The sequence below is a fragment of the Vanellus vanellus genome (assembly GCF_965231255.1).
Source record: "Vanellus vanellus genome assembly, chromosome: 4".
NCBI lineage: Eukaryota > Metazoa > Chordata > Aves > Charadriiformes > Charadriidae > Vanellus > Vanellus vanellus.
Genome location: NC_138909.1, coordinates 43,489,176 through 43,503,326, shown reverse-complemented (window position 1 = coordinate 43,503,326; position 14,151 = coordinate 43,489,176). Strand labels below are relative to the sequence as shown.

The 14,151-nt window shown below is 48.6% G+C and overlaps 1 protein-coding gene across 1 annotated transcript in view; it reads right to left on the bottom strand.

Annotated features, from left to right (window-relative positions):
• DCTN1 (dynactin subunit 1) overlaps positions 1-14,151 on the bottom strand; it is an 87,272-nt gene that overhangs the window by 68,103 nt on the left and 5,018 nt on the right. Inside the window, exon 2 of the mRNA XM_082482151.1 lies at positions 12,913-13,062. The gene's annotated coding sequence lies outside the window, so the exon portion shown is untranslated. The remainder of the gene's footprint in view (positions 1-12,912; positions 13,063-14,151) is intronic.

The window sequence follows — 14,151 nt, the reverse complement described above, 5'->3', positions numbered from 1 at the left end:
CAGACAGGAAGTTTATTAAATCCATGGTATTCTCATGCCGAGTGTCCTCCCTTCCCAAGAAAGTCTGTAATTTGTAGTATCAGCAAAGAAGCATTTCAGGATAACTTTTACCAAACACACTTCACTGACAACGTCTCGCCAAGGAACTTCTGGAGTACTGTCCTGCCCCAGTTGGGTGTCTTGCCCTAACCCTACTCCCCAGTTCTTCCTAAATGGGACCTCACTAGTGACAAAATTAAGAGGGTACAAGTCACACTTCTGAAGTCCAGAAGCTCCTTCTCTACAGGCACATTGTGATTTTGGGGGATCTAGAAGACAACTTCTACCAATACAAAACTCCCCGCAAATAAAATGGCAACAATAAGACTGATTAAAAAGGAAAATTCATGAGGTGCATATCCACTCAGAGCAAGTATTTCCTAATGTAAGTTACTGCTCAGCCCCACTTAAGAAAAAAGAATAAGAAAGTAACTTTGCTAAGAATAGTTAGAGAAAAGAAGTTAAGGGCAGCCCAGGAGTTTGAGAACCTGCAAAATAAGGCGCAATCATCACTGGGGAGAAGGAAATTCCCAGATGGGCACATGTGAGGTGCACAGCCTGCCTTCTGTAAAGCCATGTGCATGTGACACACAGATCAGTGCAGCTCCCTGAAACTGCTTGGAGGAAACTCTGCGAGGTCAAACACGCTTCCACCCCCACCCCACAGAAAGCTCTGACTCTGCATACAGATGACTAGCATGAGCTCCCACCTGGGCAGGGGGTTGGTGGGGCTCTGGAGAATCTGGGCAACACACGGCACCTGTCTTCAAGACAGCATCTTCTCCTCCTCAGCAGGAGCCAGCAAGCTCCCTCAGTCAGCAACCAGTTGGTCAACCCAAAGCAAGCGAGTGGCCCCTGCACAAGGGCACCTCAGCCCCCCACTTCCTATGAGCAGTTTTTACAAGTTTTATGATCTACTCCAAATCACACGGTGCATGAATCAGGGTGTAGAGCCTGTGCTTACACTTCCTTACACAGTCAACATGATGCAATGATGAAACATCTTTCCGTCACTGTGTGGTCACACAAAAGGCCTTTCTGCAGTAACTGAGGGAGTTCTGATGGGTCAACAGCATGGATATGGTGCTAACTGGAAAAAAAAAGGTCTGTTTCTCTACTTCACAATGCCTGTGAAGGTATGTAAGTATCCTGTATTCCCTGAACCTGCTGGGATGCAGCACAAGGGATAGAAAAGGACTTAAATGGGCTCAGTGAGGTTCACCCTAGAGCTCTGCAGCAACACTGCAGCTTCCCAGGACCCAGCAGAAACAGGATTGTCCCAAGTCCATCTGCCTCTCAGCAGGAAGGACGGACTGCCACCCATCTAGGAGCAGAGAGGTTCACAACAGACACCGCGGTGGGGCAACAGGTATGGTTCGCAGCCATTACAAGGGGAACAAATGGAACATTTCCCCCAGCTCACATCAACACTGAAACACCTCCTACTCCTGGAAAGGGCTCTTTGCACAACCAGAGCTCAAGCCGAAAGACCAAGCCTACCAAGTATAACACTATCACAGCATGCTCGCACAAAACATCCACAGACCTTCACTCACAGGTCTTTTTTTAGGTCAAGATCTCAATCACCATTCCACAAGATCGTTAGTGTCACACCATGGGCTTCACCAGCTTCTCCCAGCATCGCTCACTGCAGTTCAAACTGAGAAGCGCCACGCTCCTCTGCATCAAAGCAGATCTCACACCAACTATCCCACTCAGATATCCCATTAAATATCCATTCTCAAATTCAGTAACTGTTCTTGAGCTTAACATGAAACTATGCCTCTGAAGAGCACAGATAACACGAAGGTAGCCCTGTACGCCCTACAAGTAAGTCTGGCCAACACAAAACCCCACCAAAATTTATATCCTGAAGGTCCACTTGTGATTATCAGCACTAATTTTAACAGAAATGTTTCCTGGGTTCTTAACATTCAGGAAAGAAGGGAGAGCACAGAATAAGGGCAAGAATATGTTAGAAACTTAAGACAAAGTGATGGCTCTCTAACTTTTGTTTCTAACTAATTAGAAGTAAGACTGTGGGACAAGTGAGGCTTCAATGTGAGGATGACAGCGCACGCCATTCACTTACATCTCTGTGGTCTTAAGTTCAGTAGCTCACCCCACTCCTGCCCCAGTGCCGAGGAGCACAACTTAGGTATAATACACACAGCTTTGCTCTAACCAAAATGCTAAGCAGCAACCCTGACCCAGAGCTGCAGAGCCAGATAAGCCACGAGGTCAGCTCCCCGGCCGGGGGATTGCCACTGTCCTTGCCTCAGGACAACACACCAGGATCAATATTTTCTTTTTGTCATGTTGCAGTGTACCAAGTCCCATGCTGCTGTCAGTATGTCAGACTGAAGCAAGGACCAGCCTGACTTTGCTGATGACTCTGTGTCTTCCCTCAGTTCTCCAGTGTTGCCGGACAAGCCAGGGGCTCATCTGCCTAGCTCAACTGGAGACTGGTATCCTCACGAAGATTCAAAACAACGTGGCTACCGCAATTTCAGATTTTAAAAGGAAACTGTCCAAGCTGGAAATAGTGCATCCTCATTTACCTTCCCAGCCAGATGACCGCAGGCTGGGGACCTGATGGCCTTCTTGAGTGGAGGTGGAAGGGCAGAGACAGGTCGACGGTGGGCCAAGGAGGCCAGTGCACACCTGCAGCCATTCCTCTCGGCTGCGGTCACAGTGCCTTGCCAGCTGCAGAGGAAGGAGGTGGAGGCGAGACACACCACAAACTTGGGGACGGTCATCCTTGGGCACACTGGAGCACAACAGCCTGACACAGCAGCTGGTGACACAACCCAGAACTTCCTTGGGTCTCCAGACACAGTACAATGTGCCAGCTCCTTGCTGATCTCTTCCTAAGAGCCAGAGCACATCTCGAGAGCGGCACCTCGCACACTGCAGAGTCTGCCCTTGGCCGGCTCCGTCTTCAGGAAAACTGAAAGACAAAACTTCAGGTGGGGCTGAGTTTCGGAAACTCTTCTGTTCCCACCAGTGACCAAAATGTCGTCTTCTGCCAGTGCCCAATGAACAAAGGAGGCGTAAGCATCCTCTCTGGGCATGTCAACCCTTCCCTCAGGCCATACCGGTGCTCTGGATACCTGAATTCTGGGCAAGGAGAGCAAGGTGGTGATACACTGATGGTGAGCAAAGACGATAGAGGAGCAGAGAGCTGTAGAAAGCTCCTACAGACCACGGGAGGAGAGAAGGGGTACACACACAAGGCCAGAGTCACTCCCCGGGGCCACTCACAGACTCTGAATTAGGCAGAAGCCCTCAGGAGAACTGTGTAAGCATCAGCATGGACAATTCGTAACAGTTCAATCATCACTCCCATGCAGCGATGGGAAGGGTGAATAAGCTGTTAAATTACATTAAATGAGAAATCAGTGTATTGTGATAGCAGAGGCAGTGTTCCTTCGTCCCACTCTACCAAACCTGCATTGCAGAGTACCGATGGCCAACTTGGGAGCTCCAAGAAGGTGCACAGGGGAAGCAGTGGGGATCGGGCAGCCAGAGAAGCAGCCAGGAACACTGACCCACCGGAGCAGCTGTCACCACCTGTGCAGCACCAGGCTGGTCTCTGGTGGGACAGTCCCTACACAGGTGGCTTGGAGGAAGCTACCATCCCAGGAGGAGCTCTTGTCCTGCTCACCAGGCAGATGGGGACAGGGCTAGAGAAGAAACCTCCTCCAGGTGAGGAGTGTGCCACATGGGCTGCGCTTCAACTGCCGACCTGCTCCATCTGCACAGCTGCCTACCTGGCACTGTGTTTTCCCGTTTTTACCCCTGTTCAAACTATTACACACATTTACAGATCACTTCCTCAGTTATTTGAAGACATTGGTTATCAATCGCTGAAAAATGGATGCAATTCCAAGTGACTTGACTCGTGATTTGAGCATGATTTGGGTCACTACTGTGTTTCATCTGAGCATGACAGTTTCAGAGTTTCGCTCCATTATAGCGTATAACCCAAGGAATATTTATTGTATTCCTTCCAGAAGCCAGACTCACATCATTACGCCGGCACACAGGGACGCCTCCCTCCGTGCAGATATGACTAATTGAACCTCAAACTGTCATTCAAAGTACAGATCAAAAGTTTCAGGCGAACCTTGAACACAGCAACCACCTCTGAAAAGCCCCCGTGATGAGATTCACAACCGCAGGTTAAAATGCTCTTAGCCTCAAATTCAAGATGTGACCCAACACGGCCGGAATAAGGAAAGACTTGGAAATAACTCTAGTTTCTGTTAGGTCTATTCAGTTATTACTGAATAGATAGTGCGTGGTGCTGCCATACTGTCCCTATTGAAAGGAGGGGATTACCCCAGGATTAAGAGCAGACCCGTCAGCCAGTGACACGGTGGGGGTGGCTGCTGTCTCACCCAGCAGAAGCCGGAGCAGCGCGGGTCTGCTGCTGTCAGACTTGCAGATGAGCCAGCAAGACATCGCCAGGATGAAGCCCCCACTGTGCAAACACTGCCACGGTACTGGATTCATCCTGCTTAAGGTTGGGAAGCAAGAAGTCGAATGTGGACAGTTGCAGGACTGCAGATACCGGCCACAGCGCTGGTGTATGACCACACATCCTTATAACCCTCATATGGACACCACCAGGACAGCCAGTCAGTCCAGCCCTGCCCAGCCAGAAGAGCTGGCACAGCTTCGGTCCCCGCAGTACCGATTTCAAAATGCAATTTGAATAAAACGCAGATAAGCCTGCTCGCTTCCATGAGATACAGCTGCTGTCCTGCCTGACCGAAATTCAATGCAGTTATCAGGACAGAACTGTCAAGAGTCAGTTTGAAATTTCACCTCCCTTCAACGCACTCCCCCCCAACTGAAAACAGCAACATTTAGCAGACACAGAGCCCTGGAAGCTAAAGCAGTCTGCCTTCGTACACCTGCAGCCATCATTTCCCGGCCCAGGGGAGCGCTCCGCAGCCGCATCCCCACACGGAAACACACTTTGACCCTGCACAGGGTGGGTAAAGCAACTTTCCAGCCGCATGTTATCGCCGGCAGCCCCGAGCCTTTTTCTGAATGGCAGCTGCTCCGCTCAGCAGCCTGTGACTACGCAAGCAAATCATTTCTGCCAGAGACCAAATCACACACGCACGCCCCACCGGCGACGGGCGGTGATGGGCTCGGTGCTCTCGCACAACGCCCTTGCCCAGGCAGGCAGAGCAGTCGCAGGTCACGCTCCTCCACAGGGTTTTTTTTGTCCAGCCCCCGGGCTGGACACGGACCTGGTGTAAGGGGGACAGTGGGAAGGGGTCTGCCCTCCCCAGCTCTGCCAAAGCGCAGCCCTCCCACCCCTGCAACCAGCCCTGGAGTTACAAAGCACTCTGCCAAGTTGGCAAGCACCAAGTAACAGAGATGCCGAAACCACGCTGCCCGGACCCCAAAACAGCGAGTGTCTGGCACACAATGTCACCACGCCAGCAAGAAAGAACAAAATGACAAAGAAAGAAACTCCAAAGAAAGGCCTCGCTGTAGGGCCGGTGCCCAGCTCCGGTTCTGCTGCCCACCGCACAGCCCAGGGTTAACTGCAATATGGTAAAACCTGGAAATGATTTTCAGGCACTCGGAAGCTCAGTATCTCACCATGCAACCTGGAAAATAAGCAAAGAGGAAGGAAAAACATGATGCAGAAAGGAAAACAACCCCGAATCTTTGTGCTGAAAAGCCCTAGAAAGATTCTGTCATCACCGGAGGCTCAGCTGACACCTCATTGCATTATCAGTGATAATTAACAGCAAAGACAGACTAACTTAAATCAAAAGGATACGTCCGCTAATATAATTCAGACTATTTATCCACCCACCGTATATCATAACAGATATTGTTGGTGATGAAGATATCAAATTCCAGAAATATGAAAGCATAGGAAACAATCTAGATTTCAGTATAAAAATAGATACATTTTTCATTGCAACAGATAGCATTAAGATACATTACAATATTATCTAACAGCATAGCCAGGAGTTTGTAAATAAGTTTCCCTCCCCCCAACTTACCCGGCTGTATGTGTGTCTCTTGCTCTGGGCCATGCTGCCGCTGGCTTTTCTCTTTATTTTAAAGATTTATTATTTTTAGATAATGGTCTCAGTTCATGGCCAGCAGTAATACAGGAGAGGTTTTTCACGTTTCAGCCGATCTAACCATCCCTGCGTCCCCCCGGCGAGGCTCTGCTGGGTCACACAGAGAGGGGAAAAAGCCCTTTTCTGGCAGAGGATTCTTTAATACAGGGATATACAAAAATCCAGCCCGGCTGATGGAGACTACTCTGCGCTAGTGCTGCTCCAGACTTGTCACCGGCGCTGCCAGCTCGCTGGGTCCTAACGCTACCCGGCTCCTAATGGAGCCGCAGGAGGAAAGGCAACCGGCTTCGGCTCAGCCACCGTAAGGCCCCGGCACGGCCACCGCTTGCCAGGACACCAAGGAAGACAAAACCTCCTCCTGCTCATCATCCTGCGGCGCAGGCAGCACCCACTGCTGGGTGCTGGGCAGGGGTCACCTTCATTTCTTCCTGCCAGGATCCAACCAAGAGACCCCTGGACACCGCCACCGCAGCTCTCGACGTGCCTGCCACGCTCTCTGCCACCCCCCTTGCCTAGCGCCCAGGTTTGCCCCCATCAGCCACACCTTGCTTCTCCTGTCTCCCCTGGCACCGTATCCCTCCCCACAGCAAAGTTTGAGGAAAAACAAGGCCGTGATGCCCGTTCTCTCCCCAACACCCCACGGCCGCCTACGGCACCCCGGCAGCGCTGGGTAAAGGTGTGCAGGCAACCGCAGCACAGGCAGATGGGAGGCACGGAGACCAAACGGTTAATCGTGGGGCATTTTTTAAAATCAATAATTGTTCTTTCCCTGCTTGATCTGAATAGATGCCTAATTAAAGCCATCAGGCCCTCTTCTCAGAGCTGTCTGCCGAGTTAATTGCTGCCTGTGAAATGGCAAGCAGGGCTAACGGAGGGGCTCTGGCAAGCCACCATGCCCAGCCACCTCCTGCTGCGGCTTCCTACGTGGCTACAAGACACTAGCACCCACCGGGACCCTGTGCCCAGCCATCCCCCACTGGGACACCAATGCACACGGCCGTCACCAAAACAGGGGTCACACCCTGAGTTTTATAACTGCTTACATCCTATTTTAGCAACTGATTGCAGCAACCATAAAGAAGGCAATAAACTATCTTCAAAAAACAACTTCATCAGGAAGTTTTTAAAAGGGTGAAGAGGAACCTGTTTCGGAACTTCTTGCCAGGTCAATATGGGGACTGAATTTTTCAAATTATTAAGGGACCACGGGATGGTCTTGTTCATTATCTCCCACACACCTGCAGATGACTCCTAAGTATTCTATGAAAGGCAAACAAGAAACGCAAGTTCACATCAGCTGTCTTAATGCCTGTACCTGTGCTGAAATTTTGCTTTGGAACTGTAAATCTGGGAGAAAAGTTTGAAAACCAGGGATATACACCAAAAAAGCAGAGCATGGCACTGAACGGCGGGGGGGCACATTCAGATAGAGGAAGACCAGACATCTCCCGGAAAGAACTAGGTGGCCTTCAAGGATACAGCAATTGCATTCAAGAGAATGAACATAAAACGGGGACGAACAACAAAAAACTTAGCTAGAAACCAGGCCTTTATCCCAGGAACAACCAAGATCTCAACCACAGCAACCCCCAGACACTCGCTCATCACCGGAGCTACAAACTGCCCAGGGTGAAGCAAAGAAACAAATAACTGCACCTGCTGGGCAAACCTGGAGAGGCACTCCCCACCGGACAGGAAAACCCTGCCACTGCTCCAGCAGCTCCAGGAGACCACTTTGAAAAGCTACAGGGTTTTTCTCAAAGGACAATTACATTTCTCATGCGAAGCACAGGTTAAATTTTCCATTAGGTAAGCACACCACAGTCAACAAACCTACTCCACGTTACTCCAGACAGCCAGCACAAAGGGAAAGTTAAAACCTGTCCATCACTTCCTAAGCAGTCTTCTGCAGAGATATGAATGTCTGAGCCAAAGTAATTTTCCCCTTCTCTATGCTGTTTTAAAAGAAATGGTTACATGTGCAGAAATCCAACCCAAAAGTTCCCAAGAGTTACAAAAAGGCAAGAGTATCTTCCCATTCCCCTCAACTCTGTCAGCTCCAGGAGAGATCAAAGACATCAGATGCCAAAACCTGCATTATTTGAACAAATCCCTCATCAAACACAACCAAAACTAGTCAAACACAATGAAATTATGAAAAAGTGAGACTAGCATCACCTCAGCTAGCCCTGCGCCCACGCAGCTGAGCCAGCGCAGCAGGAGGAACCCAATCTCCAGCCTCTCTCAGCCTTCCCACGCGCTACAAATACATTTTGCATCTGTGCAACCTATCAGGTGAAGGTTCCCAAAGCTCTTCACAAAACCCTCCAGTTCAGAGAAGGACAGCCCAAACCACAGCGATTACCAGAACAGAGGAATGCAAAGCAACACCAAAGAGAACTGGAAATACCAGACCGTGATGTGTTGTCTGATCAGAAACAGGCCGTTCGTCCCAGATCGGGTCACTCTGTCTTTCTCTACCAACCGTAATACGAACAAAGCCGACCACTTTGGGAGGAGGATCACCGTTCTCCCCCTGCACTGATCCATAAACAAAAAGGAGGGGTGGAAGGCACCACTGTGGCAGTGAAGATGGTTTTGGAACACAGAGGGGGGGTCACCCATTCACATTGCAGACAAATCCAACAGTTGTGGGACAAAGAAATCCCCAGACTAAAAATCTGTCAACTTTCCCTCATTCCTCTACAAGGACTGTGCACGCGTTAGGGCTCCCCACTCCGCTCATGGTCACAAGACAGGACTCTCTTGGTTCCTCTCTAACAAATATTAAACCCAAATTTTTCCCTTTCAGAAAATTCAGTGCTTTTAACCAGAGGTGCAAGTATCACCTCCAGCTTCGGAAGTCTTCAGCAACTCACTGCAAGAATCTGGGACGTTACATTGGAGGAAAGCACCATATTTCACCTTTTTCTAATATTCTTCTCCTCTGCAGCCACTACTGGCCACTGTTCAGATGGGCTCCTGGCCGAGATGGACTTTCTCTCTGACCCAAAACAGACACCGCACCGTGCTCTTCTCCAGCACAAACTACATCTGCTCAATTTATTGTGTTGGGTTTTTTTTTTTCCCTTTTTAGCCAAGGTCCACTGAATTTTACTGATGAGGGAGCTATCTACAGGCTGCATCTCTGCAGAACCAGGCAAGCCCTGAGCACTTCCCTCAGACACGGAGATGCAGCAGCACACCTCCAAGTCTCCGGAAGACTGTGGTCAGGCATGAGCCAGATTTCCAGAGCCCCACACACAGCTCAGCTCCAGTCCTGGCTCAGGAGCAGAGGTTGCCACTTGTCTGCGCCAGAGCAACAGCAGCAAATGAGCTCAAGAGGTCTGCAAATGAGCTGCCCCGCAGCAAACCGTCCCTTCTGCTCAGCCAGGGCTGTAGGGGGGCAGCGAACTCTTTGCTGGGCAAGAGGGAGGCTGGCAGGGCTGCTGGAGTATGTGGAAGCAACTATGGTCCTGCAAGACATGGGCTGCCCACCACAGGGCTCAGCAGGTCGGCAGGCACGTGGGATCAGATGATCTTAGGGTAACTCGGAGCTGTGCCCCCGGAATCAAGAAAAACCCGTTAATGGTGTTCAGGGATGGGAGGAGCCCCAGGGAAGGGCTGGTTCGGGCTTTCACACATTTAGTTTAATACAAGAGGAAAAAGGTTCTTGTGATCAAGGCGCAGAACAGACTCAGGAAATCTGGATTCTAAATATCAGTTTTTTCTGTTTTCCTGTGTGACCTCTGGGCCTTCGAGGCTGGGACAGAGCCAGAGGAACAGCTGGCTGCAGCAGGAGACGTATGAGAACTGTGGACGCAGCCCTTGGCTAAAGAGAGGGCACGGCCATCTTGCACAAATATTTGAAGGGTGCTAACCCCAGCAGAGCGACAGCGGTGTTTACACTCGAAGGAGAGGCTGGAACGACAAGCGGGGAAATCAAGTTAAAGACACCCGTTGTGCAAGTACAAAGTAAACTGGGAAATGACCACAGAATTTCACAGGGAGTTTAGAAAGCACCGAAGGGTGAACAGTCCTGCAGCAGCCTGGGAACGGGTGTCATGGGACACTTCTGCCTCTCAAGGGACGGAAACTTACCACTGTTCTTCCCACAGTGCCCTAGGAATAACAGGATATATTCTGAAACAAGCAAAATACTAGTAAATATCAGGAAGACTTTTCCTCCCCGTGAGACCAGCTTGTACATAGAAGAGTGGTTTTTTCATTTAAAAAGAAAATTACATATGCTAATTTCTCCCTCTCCCCCAATCCTAGAGTTTTCCACAATTAAACCTGAAGCGCAAGGGAATTTTTCCCCACACGCACACACAATTTTTCCTCCTGAAGCATCCCTCCAGATTCCGCTCCACCAGTCAGCTCAGTAGCCAGTACCCCAATGACTGACAACCAACTGGCAGGTGGTGGGGCACCACGGACCTGCCTGAGCTCCCATCGCCGGCATCAATGAACGAACTTACAGCAAATTGCCCAATTTCCCCACAGCGTCACCCACAAACGCAGCAGTGATGGAAATCAAACCTGGGTGAATGAAGCAACGTGAAGGAGTATGCAATGAAGACACTTCCAGTAAGAATGCATACTGAATTTCTAATATCCAATTAGGGACTTGTTACAACTTCATTGGAAAGCTAAAAACAGTTATGCAAAACTTGAAAACATTTTACATTTAAAACAAGGCTCTGATTAACCCCAAGAAGGACACTGAGTTAGTGGCAATTTTAAGCCTCTGAAGTCTATACAAAAGCTGCCAACAAAGAAAGGGGAAGAAGCCTCAATTTCAGGTCACTGAAAGCTAAATTAAAATATTAGAGAACATTCAAGCTACTTGCTGTAGCATGGGCAGGCTCACAGCCACCAAAACACACTCTCCCCTTATGACTACAACGCCAAGGCTGGAACCTGCCTTCATTTTCAAAAAAGCCTCTTAAAACACGCAATGCTACAGAAGGACTGGAACTACGGCAGCCAGTAGTGACTGCCATTGTCATTCCACCAGAGTCTCCCAAAAGCTTCCCACGGAGCACACAAACCCTACAGCTGCTGAAATAGGTCAAGAATGAGAGCGAAGCCACCTGCACCATGTGCCGATGAAGCACCTCTGCCCCGCAAAGACACCTGCCCTTGAGAGATGCCCAATTTCAGCACCCCACCAAGCGCCCCGAGCCCCAGGGGAGCAACTGCTGCCGCCCTCCCCTCCTGCTGCCAATGTCACCCAGCTGGGAGCACCACACCGGAGCCAATGCGTGCTGCTGGAGCAGGCTTGCCAGGAGCCCAGCCCAGCGGGGGACCACCGTTCCCGCAGCACTCGAGGGCTCTGCGCTCCCTCCCACCTGGGGACCCCAGCTTCTCATACATACCCCCATAATGATGGAGGACAGGTCTCCGAGCCCAGAGCCCTGGCTTTTCCCAACTCTACCAGCGGGTCTGTCGTCTGCCAAAAGGCACAGTGCCTACCCACCCTCCTCCTTCCACCCTCGCCACTGGAACGCTGTGGTCAGCAGGTGGGGGATGTGCAGAGGCTGCTTGGCTGCATTGGAGGGTCTTTACAGCCACAGACCACAACGAGGACATAAAATGTCCAACTCCAACCCTCTGCATTGAGATTTCCTAAACCCATACTGAAATATACATAAACAAAAAAAAGCAAGAGCCTTTGAAAATGAGTTTGTGAATAGATGTAGGCTGAACATTAAAACCACTGTTTTGCCAACCAGGAGGATACAACAGTGACACCTTCAAGGAGATACCATTTCTTAACGTAACAAAGTTACATAGCAGCATTCACCATTTTCTGTTTTCATTTCTCATTTAATATGTGAACTTTGGATGAAAATTAAAACTTGACAGAAAAACAAGAAGCCAAGTTTAGACAGTTGTTTTATTAGTTAAATGAAATTGCATTACATGAGGATATGTAAAGCTTTCTGAAATTAAAGCACGTTGAAACAGTCTTAAGCAATCAGTGCAAGCAAGAAAAATATCTGTAAGATGAAGCTAGCTGTTGCCTGCTGCAGCCTCTGTAGAGCCAGTAGACTTTGGCCCAAAGCTTGCTCTATAAAGAGGAAAACAATTTATTTTTTTTTTTCCCCAAACTCAGACACTGTCCTTTCTTGATCGATTGCTGTTTCAATCAAACAAAATAACTAAGATGAATAAATCTTCCTGGCACTTCCAGAGGCTGCCACAGCTACCAGAAACTACAGCATCACCCTTTTCCACAAAAACATACCAAATTTTCTGATTCATGTTAAAGCTTTGACATAAATTTACTGTTCTAACATCCTTTAATAAATTTAGTTTAACAAAGCATCGGAAATGGCAGCCTTAATAAAGGCTACGGTCTCCCCTCTTACTGCCTGATCCCCAACTGAATGTGATAAACCCCAAGCCTCTGATAGACCCCTGGTGTAGTTTATTCCCAAGCAACATCAGCTACTGGACAAGCAAGTTACCGGTCTCCAGATCCAACCTCACCTTTTAGAGTACCGACAAGAAAAATTCTTGTTATAAAAGGGCACTGCATCCCAAGCAGGGACGATTCAAGCAGGTCTTGGTGATGAAAAGAAAAGACTCAAGAGCAAGGAGAGGCAAAGGCAGTGCATTCAGCAGGGACCAGCACACCAGGGAAGGGACCAGTGCAGTCAGCAATAACCCCAGGGCGCTCCTCAACGACTGCGGCACAGCCCCTTCTCAGGCATTTAGGCATTTATTAGGCAATAACACATACCGTAAAAGCTGCCCGTGTATTTGTTCACAAATCTAATTCGGATGATCTCAGGAGACGTGTATTCGCATGGGAGACTGAACTAGATCAGCTTGGGGCATAATTCACACACCAAGATCGTTCTTGCCCAAGTTTGGGACAATCTTCATTCACCTGCAAAAAAAAAAAAGCAGCAAACATGGATCTCCACACATCACACTTTATGGGTGAGGTGCCAGTGCCACACCACCCTTGCTCCCCAGGGACACAGGCCATCCTGCACACTGTTCGCAGCCATAGCTTTGTTAGGATCCATAATGATTGTCTGGTAGCTGCCCAAGCTCTTGATGTAATAATCATCATTACAGATAAATTATCATTAAAAGGCCCAAGGATGTTCAGACTTTTTGCTGAAATCTGGGATAAGAAATAGTCCATAAGCTGAGCTTGAACACTAACAGCTTATTCAGTTTAACTAGGCAGGAAGTTTAAAAACCTTCAGAAAACTCCCCACTATTTATTCAGGAAGAGCAAAATTCCATCTTATTGTATTTTTATATATATATTTTATACATACACACACATTTCCCCATGAAAGTGCTTCAGTAAAGCTTCTTTTTGATTTATAAGCAGCTTAGTTTTCCAGCAAACTTGTGTTCAGAAAAGAAATCCTAAAAACGGCACTTCAGGGTTCTGTCTTTATTGTGGCAATATAAATCCAGATCGAGTTTGCTGAGTTTAAGACTTTTTAAATTAAACTCTAAACTATGCATACTCCCCTCAGGTGACCTGAAAGTCAGCCTGAGTTCTTTTCTGTTCTTGCTGAGAACTGGAAATATTGCAAGGACAGCTCTATCTGCCCAGTTATACCTGTACCAGCTCCCTCCTCTTTGAAGTTTGTTCTCAGTTATGAAAGTCAACACTGTTCAGCATGACGGGCAGGTATATGAGAGGCCAATTTTAGCCCCGTAGTTGGTGCTAAAGCCAGAGCAAATCTCAACTCCAGCTCCTGTCCCAGCACTGCTAGTTGAAGTACAATCTTATTTCTGTCTCCCAAGAGCCACTTATATGAGGCCAATAATACAGAAAAAAATCTGCTAAGCCATTAAAAACCTTAAAGTTCTCCTTTGCAATGACATCCAGTAATGAATGACAGAAACTGTCCTGTTATAGTGAGACTGAAGCCCACCACACATTCTCTGTGCTTTCCATGTGCCTGTATCCCAATGTGTCCCATTTTATATTTAGACCGTGATCTTTTTG